This window comes from Schistocerca piceifrons, unplaced genomic scaffold, assembly GCF_021461385.2.
Source record: "Schistocerca piceifrons isolate TAMUIC-IGC-003096 unplaced genomic scaffold, iqSchPice1.1 HiC_scaffold_1871, whole genome shotgun sequence".
NCBI classification, from domain to species: domain Eukaryota; kingdom Metazoa; phylum Arthropoda; class Insecta; order Orthoptera; family Acrididae; genus Schistocerca; species Schistocerca piceifrons.
The window spans coordinates 1,333,077-1,345,253 of record NW_025727758.1 but is presented as its reverse complement, the minus strand read 5'-3'; positions in this window follow the sequence as shown (position 1 = coordinate 1,345,253).

Genomic DNA, 12,177 nt, shown 5'->3' with positions numbered 1-12,177 from the left:
GCAGCAGTCTTATCAGTAGTTGCAAGGGCAACAGTCTGAAAGATTGACTGATCAGGCCTTGTAACAATAACCAAAACAGCCTTGCTGTGCTGGTACTGCGAACGGCTGAAAGCAAGGGGAAACTACAGCCGTAATTTTTCCCGAGGGCATGCAACTTTACTGTATGATTACATGATGATGGCTTCCTCTTGGGTAAAATATTCCGGAGGTAAAATAGTCCCCCATTCGGATCTCCGGGCAGGGACTACTCAAGAGGATGTCGTTATCAGGAGAAACAAAACTGGCGTTCTACGGATCGGAGCGTGGAATGTCCCTTAATCGGGCAGGTAGGTTAGAAAATTTAAAAAGGGAAATGGATAGGTTGAAGTTAGATATAGTGGGAATTAGTGAAGTTCGGTGGCAGGAGGAACAAGACTTCTGGTCAGGTGACTACAGGGTGATAAACACAAAATCAAATAGGTGTAATGCAGGAGTAGGTTTAATAATGAATAGGAAAATAGGAATTCGGGTAAGCTACTACAAACAGCATAGTGAACGCATTATTGTGGCCAAGATAGATACAAAGCCCACGCCTACTACAGTAGTACAAGTTTATATGCCAACTAGCTCTGCAGATTACGAAGAAATTGAAGAAATGTATGATGAAATAAAAGAAATTATTCAGATTGTGAAGGGAGACGAAAATTTAATAGTCATGGGTGACTGGAATTCGAGTGTAGGAAAAGGGAGAGAAGGAAACATAGTAGGTGAATATGGATTGGGGGACAGAAATGAAAGAGGAAGCCGCCTGGTCGAATTTTGCACAGAGCACAACATAATCATAACTAACACTTGGTTTAAGAATCATGAAAGAAGGTTGTATACATGGAAGAATCCTGGAGATACTAAAAGGTATCAGATAGATTATATAATGGTAAGACAGAGATTTAGGAACCAGGTTTTAAATTGTAAGACATTTCCAGGGGCAGATGTGGACTCTGACCACAATCTATTGGTTATGACCTGTAGATTAAAACTGAAGAAACTACAAAAAGGTGGGAATTTAAGGAGATGGGACCTGGATAAACTAAAAGAACCAGAGGTGGTACAGAGATTCAGGGAGAGCATAAGGGAGCAATTGACAGGAATGGGGGAAATAAATACAGTAGAAGAAGAATGGGTAGCTTTGAGGGATGAAGTAGTGAAGGCAGCAGAGGATCAAGTAGGTAAAAAGACGAGGGCTAGTAGAAATCCTTGGCTAACAGAAGAAATATTGAATTTAATTGATGAAAGGAGATAATATAAAAATGCAGTAAGTGAAACAGGCAAAAAGGAATACAAACGTCTCAGAAATGAGATCGACAGGAAGTGCAAAATGGCTAAGCAGGCATGGCTAGAGGACAAATGTAAGGATGTAGAGGCCTATCTCACTAGGGGTAAGATAGATACCGCCTACAGGAAAATTAAAGAGACCTTTGGAGATAAGAGAACGACTTGTATGAATATCAAGAGCTCTGATGGAAACCCAGTTCTAAGCAAAGAAGGGAAAGCAGAAAGGTGGAAGGAGTATATAGAGGGTCTATACAAGGGCGATGTACTTGAGGACAATATTATGGAAATGGAAGAGGATGTAGATAAAGATGAAATGGGAGATATGATACTGCGTGAAGAGTTTGACAGAGCACTGAAAGACCTGAGTCGAAACAAGGCCCCCGGAGTAGACAATATTCCATTGGAACTACTGACGGCCTTGGGAGAGCCAGTCCTGACAAAACTCTACCATCTGGTGAGCAAGATGTATGAAACAGGCGAAATACCCTCAGACTTCAAGAAGAATATGATAATTCCAATCCCAAAGAAAGCAGGTGTTGACAGATGTGAAAATTACCGAACTGTCAGCTTAATAAGTCACAGCTGCAAAATACTAACACGAATTCTTTACAGACGAATGGAAAAACTAGTAGAAGCCAACCTCGGGGAAGATCAGTTTGGATTCCGTAGAAACACTGGAACACGTGAGGCAATACTGACATTACGACTTATCTTAGAAGAAAGATTAAGGAAAGGCAAACCTACGTTTCTAGCATTTGTAGACTTAGAGAAAGCTTTTGACAATGTTGACTGGAATACTCTCTTTCAAATTCTAAAGGTGGCAGGGGTAAAATACAGGGAGCGAAAGGCTATTTACAATTTGTACAGAAACCAGATGGCAGTTATAAGAGTCGAGGGACATGAAAGGGAAGCAGTGGTTGGGAAGGGAGTAAGACAGGGTTGTAGCCTCTCCCCGATGTTGTTCAATCTGTATATTGAGCAAGCAGTAAAGGAAACAAAAGAAAAATTCGGAGTAGGTATTAAAATTCATGGAGAAGAAATAAAAACTTTGAGGTTCGCCGATGACATTGTAATTCTGTCAGAGACAGCAAAGGACTTGGAAGAGCAGTTGAATGGAATGGACAGTGTCTTGAAAGGAGGATATAAGATGAACATCAACAAAAGCAAAACAAGGATAATGGAATGTAGTCTAATTAAGTCGGGTGATGCTGAGGGAATTAGATTAGGAAATGAGGCACTTAAAGTAGTAAAGGAGTTTTGCTATTTGGGGAGCAAAATAACTGATGATGGTCGAAGTAGAGAGGATATAAAATGTAGGCTGGCAATGGCAAGGAAAGCGTTTCTGAAGAAGAGAAATTTGTTAACATCCAGTATTGATTTAAGTGTCAGGAAGTCATTTCTGAAAGTATTCGTATGGAGTGTAGCCATGTATGGAAGTAAAACATGGACGATAAATAGTTTGGACAAGAAGAGAATAGAAGCTTTCGAAATGTGGTGCTACAGAAAAATGCTGAAGATTAGATGGGTAGATCACATAACTAATGAGGAAGTATTGAATAGGATTGGGGAGAAGAGAAGTTTGTGGCACAACTTGACCAGAAGAAGGGATCGGTTGGTAGGACATGTTCTGAGGCATCAAGGGATCACCAATTTAGTATTGGAGGGCAGCGTGGAGGGTTAAAATCGTAGAGGGAGACCAAGAGATGAATACACTAAGCAGATACAGAAGGATGTAGGTTGCAGTAGGTACTGGGAGATGAAAAGGCTTGCACAGGATAGAGTAGCATGGAGGGCTGCATCAAACCAGTCTCAGGACTGAAGACCACAACAACAACATGACTTCTACTTCTCAATAGCGTAACGTTTCTATGGAAACGACAGGATTTTCTTTTGGGATACAAGTATCTCCTTTCCGATGCACTATTCCTTCTTTACAGCATCCGTCGCTCCCTCACATTGCCGAATTAAGACAGAAATTGCGTCGCTATGAAATACTATGGGTTCTATGACATTTCCTTCTAAATCGAGTCCCGTTCCTTTGGATACGACAGGATTCTCTTTTGGGATACAAGTATCTCCTTTTCGATGCACTATTCCTTCTTTACTGCATCCCTCGCTCATTCACATTGGCGAATTAACACAGAAATTGCGTCGCTATGAAACACTGTGAGTTCTATGACCTCTCCTTCTAAATAGCGTAACGTTTCTGCGGAAACGAAAGGATTTTCTTTTGGGATACGAGTGTCTCCTTTCCGATGCACTATTCCTTCTTTACAGCATCCGTCGCTCCCTCACATTGACGAATTATCACAGAAATTGCGTCGCTATGAAATACTATGGGTTCTATGACATCTCCTTCTAAATCGGGTAACGTATCGATCGAAACGAAAGTATTTCCTTTTGGGATACGACTATCTCCTTTCCGATGCACTATTCATTCTTTACTGCATCCCTCGCTCCCTCACATTGACGAATTATCACAGAAATAGCATCGCTATGAAATACTAAGGCTTCTACGACTTCTTCTTCTGACTCGAGTAACGTATCTATGGAAACGGCTGGATTTTCTTTTGTGATACGACTATCTCCTTTCCGATGCACTATTCCCTCTTTACTGCATCCCTCGCTCCCTCACACTGACGACTTAACACAGGAATTGCGTCGCTATGAAATACTTGGGTTCTATGACATCTCTTTCTAAATCGAGTAACTTTTCTATGGAAACGACAGGATTTTCTTTTGGTATACGACTTTCTCCATTCCAATGCACTATTCTTTCCTAGTTGCATCCATCGCTCCCTCACATTGACGAATTAACATCGAAATAGCGTCGCTATGAAATACTATGTGGTCTATAACATCTCCTTCTAATTCGAGTAACGTTTCAATGGAAACGACAGGATTTCCTTTCGGGATACGAGTAGCTCCGATGCACTATTCCAACTTTCCTGCATTCCTCGCTTCCTCACATTGACGAATTAACACAGAAATTGGGTCGCTATGATAAACTATGGGTTCTATGACTTCACCTTCTGAATTGAGTAACATTTCTATGGAAACAACAGGATTTTCCTTTGGGATACGACTATCTCCTTTCCGATGCACTATTCCTTCTTTACTGCATCCCTCGCACCCCCTTACTGACGATTTAACACAGAAATAGCTTCGCTATGAAATAATATGGGTACTATGACATCTCCTTCCAAATCGAGTACTTTTCTATGGAAACCACGGGATTTTCTTTTGGGATACGACTATCTCCTTTCCGATCCACTATTCCTTCTTTACTGCATCCCTCGCTCCCTCAGATTGACGAATTAACACAGAAATTGCGTCGCTATGAAATACTATAGGTTCTGCGACTCTCCATCTAAATCGAGTAACGTTTCAATGGAAACGACAGGATTTTGTTTTGGGATACGACTATCTCCTTTCCGATGCACTATTCATTCTTTACTGCATCCCTCGCTCAATTCCATTGACGAATTAACATAGAAATTGCGTCGCTAGGAAATACTATGGGTTCTATGACATCTCCTTCTTTTGGGATACGACTATCTCCTTTGGCGATGCAGTACTCGTTCATTACTGCATCCCTCGCTCCCTCACATTGACGAAATAACACAGAAATTGCGTCGCCATGAAATTACTATAGGTTCTATGACTCTCCTTCTAAATCGAGTAACGTGTCTATGGAAACGACAAAATTTTCTTTTTGGATACGAGTATCACCTTTCCGATGCACTATTCCTTCTTTACTGCATCCCTTGCTCCCTCACATTGACAAATTAACACAGAATTTACGTCGCTATGAAATACTATGTGTTCTATGTCTCTCCTTCTAAATCGAGTAACGTTTCTATGGAAACGGCAGGATTATTTTTGGGATACGGTTATCTCCTTTCCGATGCACTATTCCTTCTTTACTGCATTTCTCGCTCCTTCACATTGGCGAATTAACACATGAATTCGTTGCTATGAAGTACTATGGGTTCTATGTCATCTCCTTCTTTTGGGATACGACTATCTCCTTTCCCATGCACTATTCCTTCTTTCCTCCATCCCTCGCTCCCGCACATTGACGAAATAACACAGAAATTGCGTCGCTGTGAAATACTATGGGTTCTATGACTTCTCCCTCTAAATCGAGTTCCGTTTCTATGGGAACGACAGGATTCTCTTTTGGGATACGAGTATCTCCTTTCCGATGCACTATTCCTTCTTTTCTGCATCCCTCGCTCCCTCATATTGACGAATTAACTCAGAAATTGCGTCGCTATGAAGTACTAAGGCTTCTATGACTTCTCCTTCTGAATCGGGTAACGTTTCTATGGAAACGGCAGGAATTTCTTTTGTGATACGACTATCTCCTTTCCGATGCACTATTCCCTCTTTACTGCATCCCTCGCTCCCTCACATTGACGAATTAACACAGGAATTACGTCGCTATGAAATACCTGGGTTCTATGACATCTCCTTCTACATCCAGTAACGTTTCCTTTGAAACGACAGGATTTTCTTTTGGGATATGGCGATCTCCTTTCCGATGCACTAATCCTTCTTTCCTGCATCCCTCGCTCCCTCACATTGACGAAATAACACAGAAATTGCGTCGCTGTGAAATACTATGGGTTCTATGACTTCTCCCTCTAAATCGAGTACCATTTCTATGGAAACGACAGGATTCTCTTTTGGGATACGAGTATCTCCTTTCCGATGCACTATTCCTTCTTTACTGCATCACTCGCTCCCTCACATAGGCGGATTAACACAGAAATTGCGTCGCTATGAAATACTATGGGTTCAATAGCTTCACCTTCTAAATCGAGTAACGTTTCTATGGAAATTACAGGATTTTCATTTGGGATACGAATTTCTCCTTTCCGATGCACTATTCTTTTTTAGTTGCATCCCTCGCTCCCTCACATTGACGAATTAACATAGAAATATTGTCGCTATGAAATACTGTGTGGTCTATAACATCTCCTTCTAAATCGAGTAACGTTTCTATGGAAACGACAGGATTTTCTTTTGGGATACGACTATCTCCTTTCCGATACTCTATTCCTTCTTTACTGCATCCCTCGCTCCCTCACATTGACGAATTAACACAGAAATTGCGTCGCTATGAAATGCTATGGGTTCTATGACATCTCCTTCTAAATCGAGTAACGTTTCTATGGAAACGACAGGATTTTCGTTTGGGATACGTGAATCTCCTTTCCGATGCACTATTCCTTCTTTATTGCATTCATCGCTCCATCACATTGACAAATTAACACAGAAATTTCGTCGCTATGAAATACTAAGGCTCCTATGACTTCTCCTTCTGAATCGGGTAACGTTTCTATGGAAACGGCAGGATTTTCTTTTGTGATACGACTATCTCCTTTCCGATGCACTATTCCCTCTTTACTGCATCCCTCGCTCCCTCACATTGACGAATTAACACAGGAATTACGTCGCTATGAAATACTTGGATTTTATGACATCTCCTTCTAAATCCTGCAACGTTTCTATGGAAACGACAGGATTTTCTTTTGGGATACGGCGATCTCCTTTCCGATGCACTAATCCTTCTTTCCTGCATCCCTCGCTCCCTCACATTGACGAAATATCACAGAAATTGCGTCGCTGTGAAATACTATGGGTGTAATGCTAGCTCGCCTCCACGTGGTGCACCCCGGGTAACGCTAAATGAGCTAGCACATAATGGCAGTCAGACAAACCGTGAAAGGTTCTCCTGACTATGCAAGTAGACACAAAAAACGTCCTCCTAAGGATTTGCCAACAAGGAAACTTGGACGTACGGTCCGAATCTGGCATCTCAATATAGAGAGCATAAGCTATTCTAGGTGCCAATACTTATCAAAACTACTGAAGAAAGACAACATTGATCTGATCGCCATTCAGGAAACACATTGTAGTACTGAAGTACAACTGCAGAAAAGGGGCAAAATACCCGGATTTGAATTACTTGGTGCCACTTACCACCATACCCATGGTGTTGCAACCTACATCAGACATGATATAGAAAATGCCTCCCTTATCTCCACGTCGTCAGGTGATGGAATCCATAATGTCACAGAAAAAATTGGAAGCGTAACCGTTACAAATATTTATAAACCTCCAACCACTCCATGGCCAAGATCAGTAATTCCGGCTCAACCTCACCCAGCAATCTATCTGGGAGACTTCAATAGCCACCACGAACAGTGGAAATATAAGGAGTGTGATGCTAATGGTGAAACCTTGGTGAAATGGGCTGAAAATGAAAATCCTAACCTTATCTTTGATGCGAAAGACCGTTACACATTCAGATCAGCTGCCTGGGAGCAGGAATACAACCCGGATCTATGCTTCACCTCAACTGACAGAAATAACCGACCTCTACCAGCTACCCGTAAAGTCCTGTGCGACTTTCCTCATAGCCAGCACTGACCAGTCATTATTGAAATTGGCAGCCAAATCCCACTGGTGACTTCCATGCCTTGCCCCAGATGGAATTTCAGGAACGCAAATTGGGAAAAGTACTCTCGAGACCTTGATAAATGTCTAGGATGGATACCACCTACCCATAAAAACTATAGAAGATTCATCGGAGCAGTAATAAGCACTGCCAAGAAGCACATCCTTAGGGGATACCGACGAGAGTATGTCCCAGGGTGGTCCAAAAACAGTGACGAGCTCTACCAGCGCTTCCTCAAGACGGGCGATAAAGAACTGGCCGATGACCTTCTCCACAGCCTTGATACTGCAAGACAACGTAAATGGACAGAAGCAATGGAGAGCCTGAATTTCCAGACTTCAAGCCGACAAGCATGAACCCTGTTAAGGAAATTAGGAAGTGGAGCACCTATTCAAAGACAGACAGCAAACGTCTCCCCAAACACCATGGCATCTCATATAGTGGCCACGTCCAGAGCCCCTAGTGACAGAGCACACACGATCAAGATAAAACGAGAACTCAGGAATCTGAGGAATAAGGCGACAGAAACTGAATACGCTCTCCCTTTCTCACTCGAAGAAATAGAAACAGCACTCAAAGAGGTCAAGCCAGGGAAAGCACCAGGACTCGACAGCATTAACCCAGAACTCCTGATACACTGCGGTAAATACACAACACTCTGGCTGGCGAGATTCTTCACCGACATCATCCAAACCGGTAATGTGCCTAGCGACCTCAAAAGATCGAAAATAATAGCCATCTTAAAACCAGGGAAACCAACAAATTCACCGAAGAGCTACAGACCCATAGCACTACTGTCAGTAATATATAAATTGTTAGAAAGGCTCATCTACAATAGAATCTGCCAGAAAATACTCAATGCTATACCAATCGAACAAGCAGGTTTCAGACCAAACCGCAGCTGTGTCGATCAAGTTCTCTCACTCACGACGTACATTGAAGCTGGGTTCCAAAGAAAGCTTAAAACCTTTGCAGCATTCATAGACCTGTCAGCTGCCTACGACACAGTCTGGAGAGAAGGCATGATTTATAAGTTCCTCCGCATAATCCCATGTAAATTAACAGCTCGCCTACTAAACAACATGCTGAATGACAGAACGATCCAAGTCACCATGGGTTCAGATATTAGTTCACCGAGGAAATTAAAAAATGGCCTACCTCAAGGATCGGTGCTTGCACCACTCCTCTTCAATCTCTACATTGCAGACATACCGGAAACAAGATCAAAGAAGTTTGGCTACGCCGATGACTGGGTCCTTGCAACGAGAAGTCAGTCATTTGAAGGGGCAGAGGAGACCCTAACAGCTGACTTGGAGAAGATGGGAGAATATTTCCGAAAATGGCACCTGCAACCTAACGCCAACAAAACAGAAGTATCATGTTTTCACCCAAACAATAAAGCGGCTAGGAGGGAGCTCAGAATAAAATTCGAGACCACATGGCTTACCCACAATAAAACCCCAAAGTGCCTTGGTGTGACCCTCGATAGAACACTCTCTTTCAAAGGTCACCTAATGAAAACAGCAGAGAAACTAAAAACAAGGAATAACATTATACAGAAGCTCTGTGGAACGACATGGGGAGCGGCAGCTGCTACGTTACGGACATCAGCCTTAAGTCTCGTCTTCTCAACTGCCGAATATTGTGCGCCGGTATGGCTAAACAGCCCCCACACCCATAGAATCGATGCACAGCTCAATAACACAATGAGAATGATCGCTGGTGTAATAAAGACTGCACCCGTGGAATGGCTCCCAGTACTAAGCCACATACCACCCCCTAACCTACGCCGCACAAACGCTCTTATAAGAGAGTACAAAAAGATAATGAGCAATCGGAATCTACCCATCCATGAGAATTTTGAAGATGCCACCCAAAGCCGCTTACGCTCCAGAAGGTCACCCATCAGAACCGCAATAGCCACATCTGCAACAGAGGAAGAATTCAACATAACCAGCGCCTGGCACCAAGAATGGTCCTTAAAGAACATCAGCAAACTTCCATGTATCTCCCAGAAGCCTCCAGGTTTTGACTTATCACGCAAAACCTGGGCAACTTTAAACAGAATTAGAACTAAACATGGCAGATGCGCCTATTCCCTCTACCAGTGGGGCATGACAGAATCGTCGCTATGTCAATGTGGAGAAAATCAAACTATCCAGCACATAATAGAAGACTGCCCCAGGACAGCCTATGATGGGACTCCAGAAGATTTCCTGATGCTGACTCCAGAATCAATTGCATATATTAACTCATTAGATGTTTGTTTGTAATTACTTCCAAACTACTATAACTTTCTATAACTACTGTAACATGTGTATTATGTGTAATTTTGTATAGTTTTGTATAATTCTGTATAACTATTGTGATAACTGTAAGAATATCTAATGCCAAATTGTTACAATTTTGCATATTGATTGTAATAACAATTGTGTCTAAATGCCATACGCTAAATAAATAAACTATGGGTTCTATGACTTCTCCCTCTAAATCGAGTCCTGTTTCTATGGAAACGACAGGATTCTCTTTTGGGATACGAGTATCTCCTTTCCGGTGCACTATTCCCTCCATACTGCATCACTCGCTCCCTCACATAGGCGAATTAACTCAGAAATTGCGTCGCCATGAAATACTATGGGTTCAATAGCTTCAATTTCTAAATCAGTAACGTTTCTATGGACATTACAGAATTTTCATTTGGGATACGAATTTCTCCTTTCCGATGCACTATTCTTTTTTAGTTGCATCCCTCGCTCCCTCACATTGACGAATTAACATAGAATTATTGTCGCTATGAAATACTGTGTGGTCTATAACATCTCCTTCTAAATCGAGTAACGTTTCTATGGAAACGACAGGATTTTCTTTTGGGATACGACGACCTCCTTTCCGATGCTCTATTCCTTCTTTACTGCATCCCTCGCTCCCTCACATTGACGAATAAACACAGAAATTGCGTCGCTATGAAATACTAAGGCTTCTCCTTCTATATCGACTAAACGCATCTATGGAAACGACATGATATTCATTTGGGATACGGGTATCTCCTTTTCGATGCACTATTCCTTCTTTACTGCATCCCTCGCTCCCTCACATTGAAGAATTAAAATAGAAATTGCGTCGCTATGAAATACCATAGGTTCTATGACTCTCCTTCTAAATCGAGAAACGTTTCTATGGAAACGACAGAATTTTCTTTTGGGATACGAGTATCTCCGATGCACTATTCCTTCTTTCCTGCATTCCTCGCTCCCTCACATTGACAAATTAACACAGAAATTGCGTCGCTTGGAATAATATAGGTTCTATGCCATCTGCTTCAAAATCGAGTAACGTTTCTACGGAAACGAAAGTATTTCCTTTTGGGATACGACTATCTCTTTTCCGATGCACTTTTCCTTCTTTACTGAATCCCGCACTCCCTCACATTGACGAAGTAACACAGAAATTGCGTCGCTATGAAATACTAACGCTTCTATTACATCTCCTTCTAAATCGAGTAACGCCTCTATGGAAACGACATGATATTCATTTGGGATACGAGTATCTCCTTTTCGATGCACTAATCCTTCTTTCCTGCATCCCTCGCTCCCTCACATTGACGAATTAACACAGAAATGGCATCGCTATGAAATACAATGGTTTCTATGACATCTCCTTCTAAATCGAGTAACGTTTCTATAAAAACGACAGTATTTTCTTTGGGATAAGAGTACCTCCTTTCCGATGCACTATTCCTTCTTTACAGCATCCCTCGCTCCCTCACATTGACGAATTAACACACAAATTGCTTCGCTATGAAAAACTATGGGTTCTATGACTTCACCTTCTGAATTGAGTAACATTTCTATGGAAACATCAGGATTTTCCTTTGGGATACGACTATCTCCTTTATGATGCACTATTCCTTCTTTACTGCATTACTCGCTCCCCCTTATTGACGAAATACACAGAAATAGCTTCGCTATGAAATAATATGGGTACTATGACATCTCCTTCCAAATCGAGTAACGTTTCTATGGAAACCACGGGATTCTCTTTTGGGATACGACAATCTCCTTTCCGATGGACTATTCCTTCTTTTCTGCATCCCTCGCTCCCTCACATTGACGAATTAACACAGAAATGGCGTCGCTATGAAATACAATAGTTTCTATGACATCTCATTCTAAATCGAGTAACGTTTCTATGGAACCGAAAGTATTTCCTTTAGGGATACGACTATCTCCTTTCAGATGCACCTTTCCTGCTTTACTGCATCCCTCGCTCCCTCCCATTGACGAATTAACATAGAAATAGCGTCGCTAGGAAATACTATGGGTTCTATTACATCTCCTTCTTTGGGATACGACTATTTCCTTTGGCGACGCACTATTCCTTTCTTACTGCATCCCTCA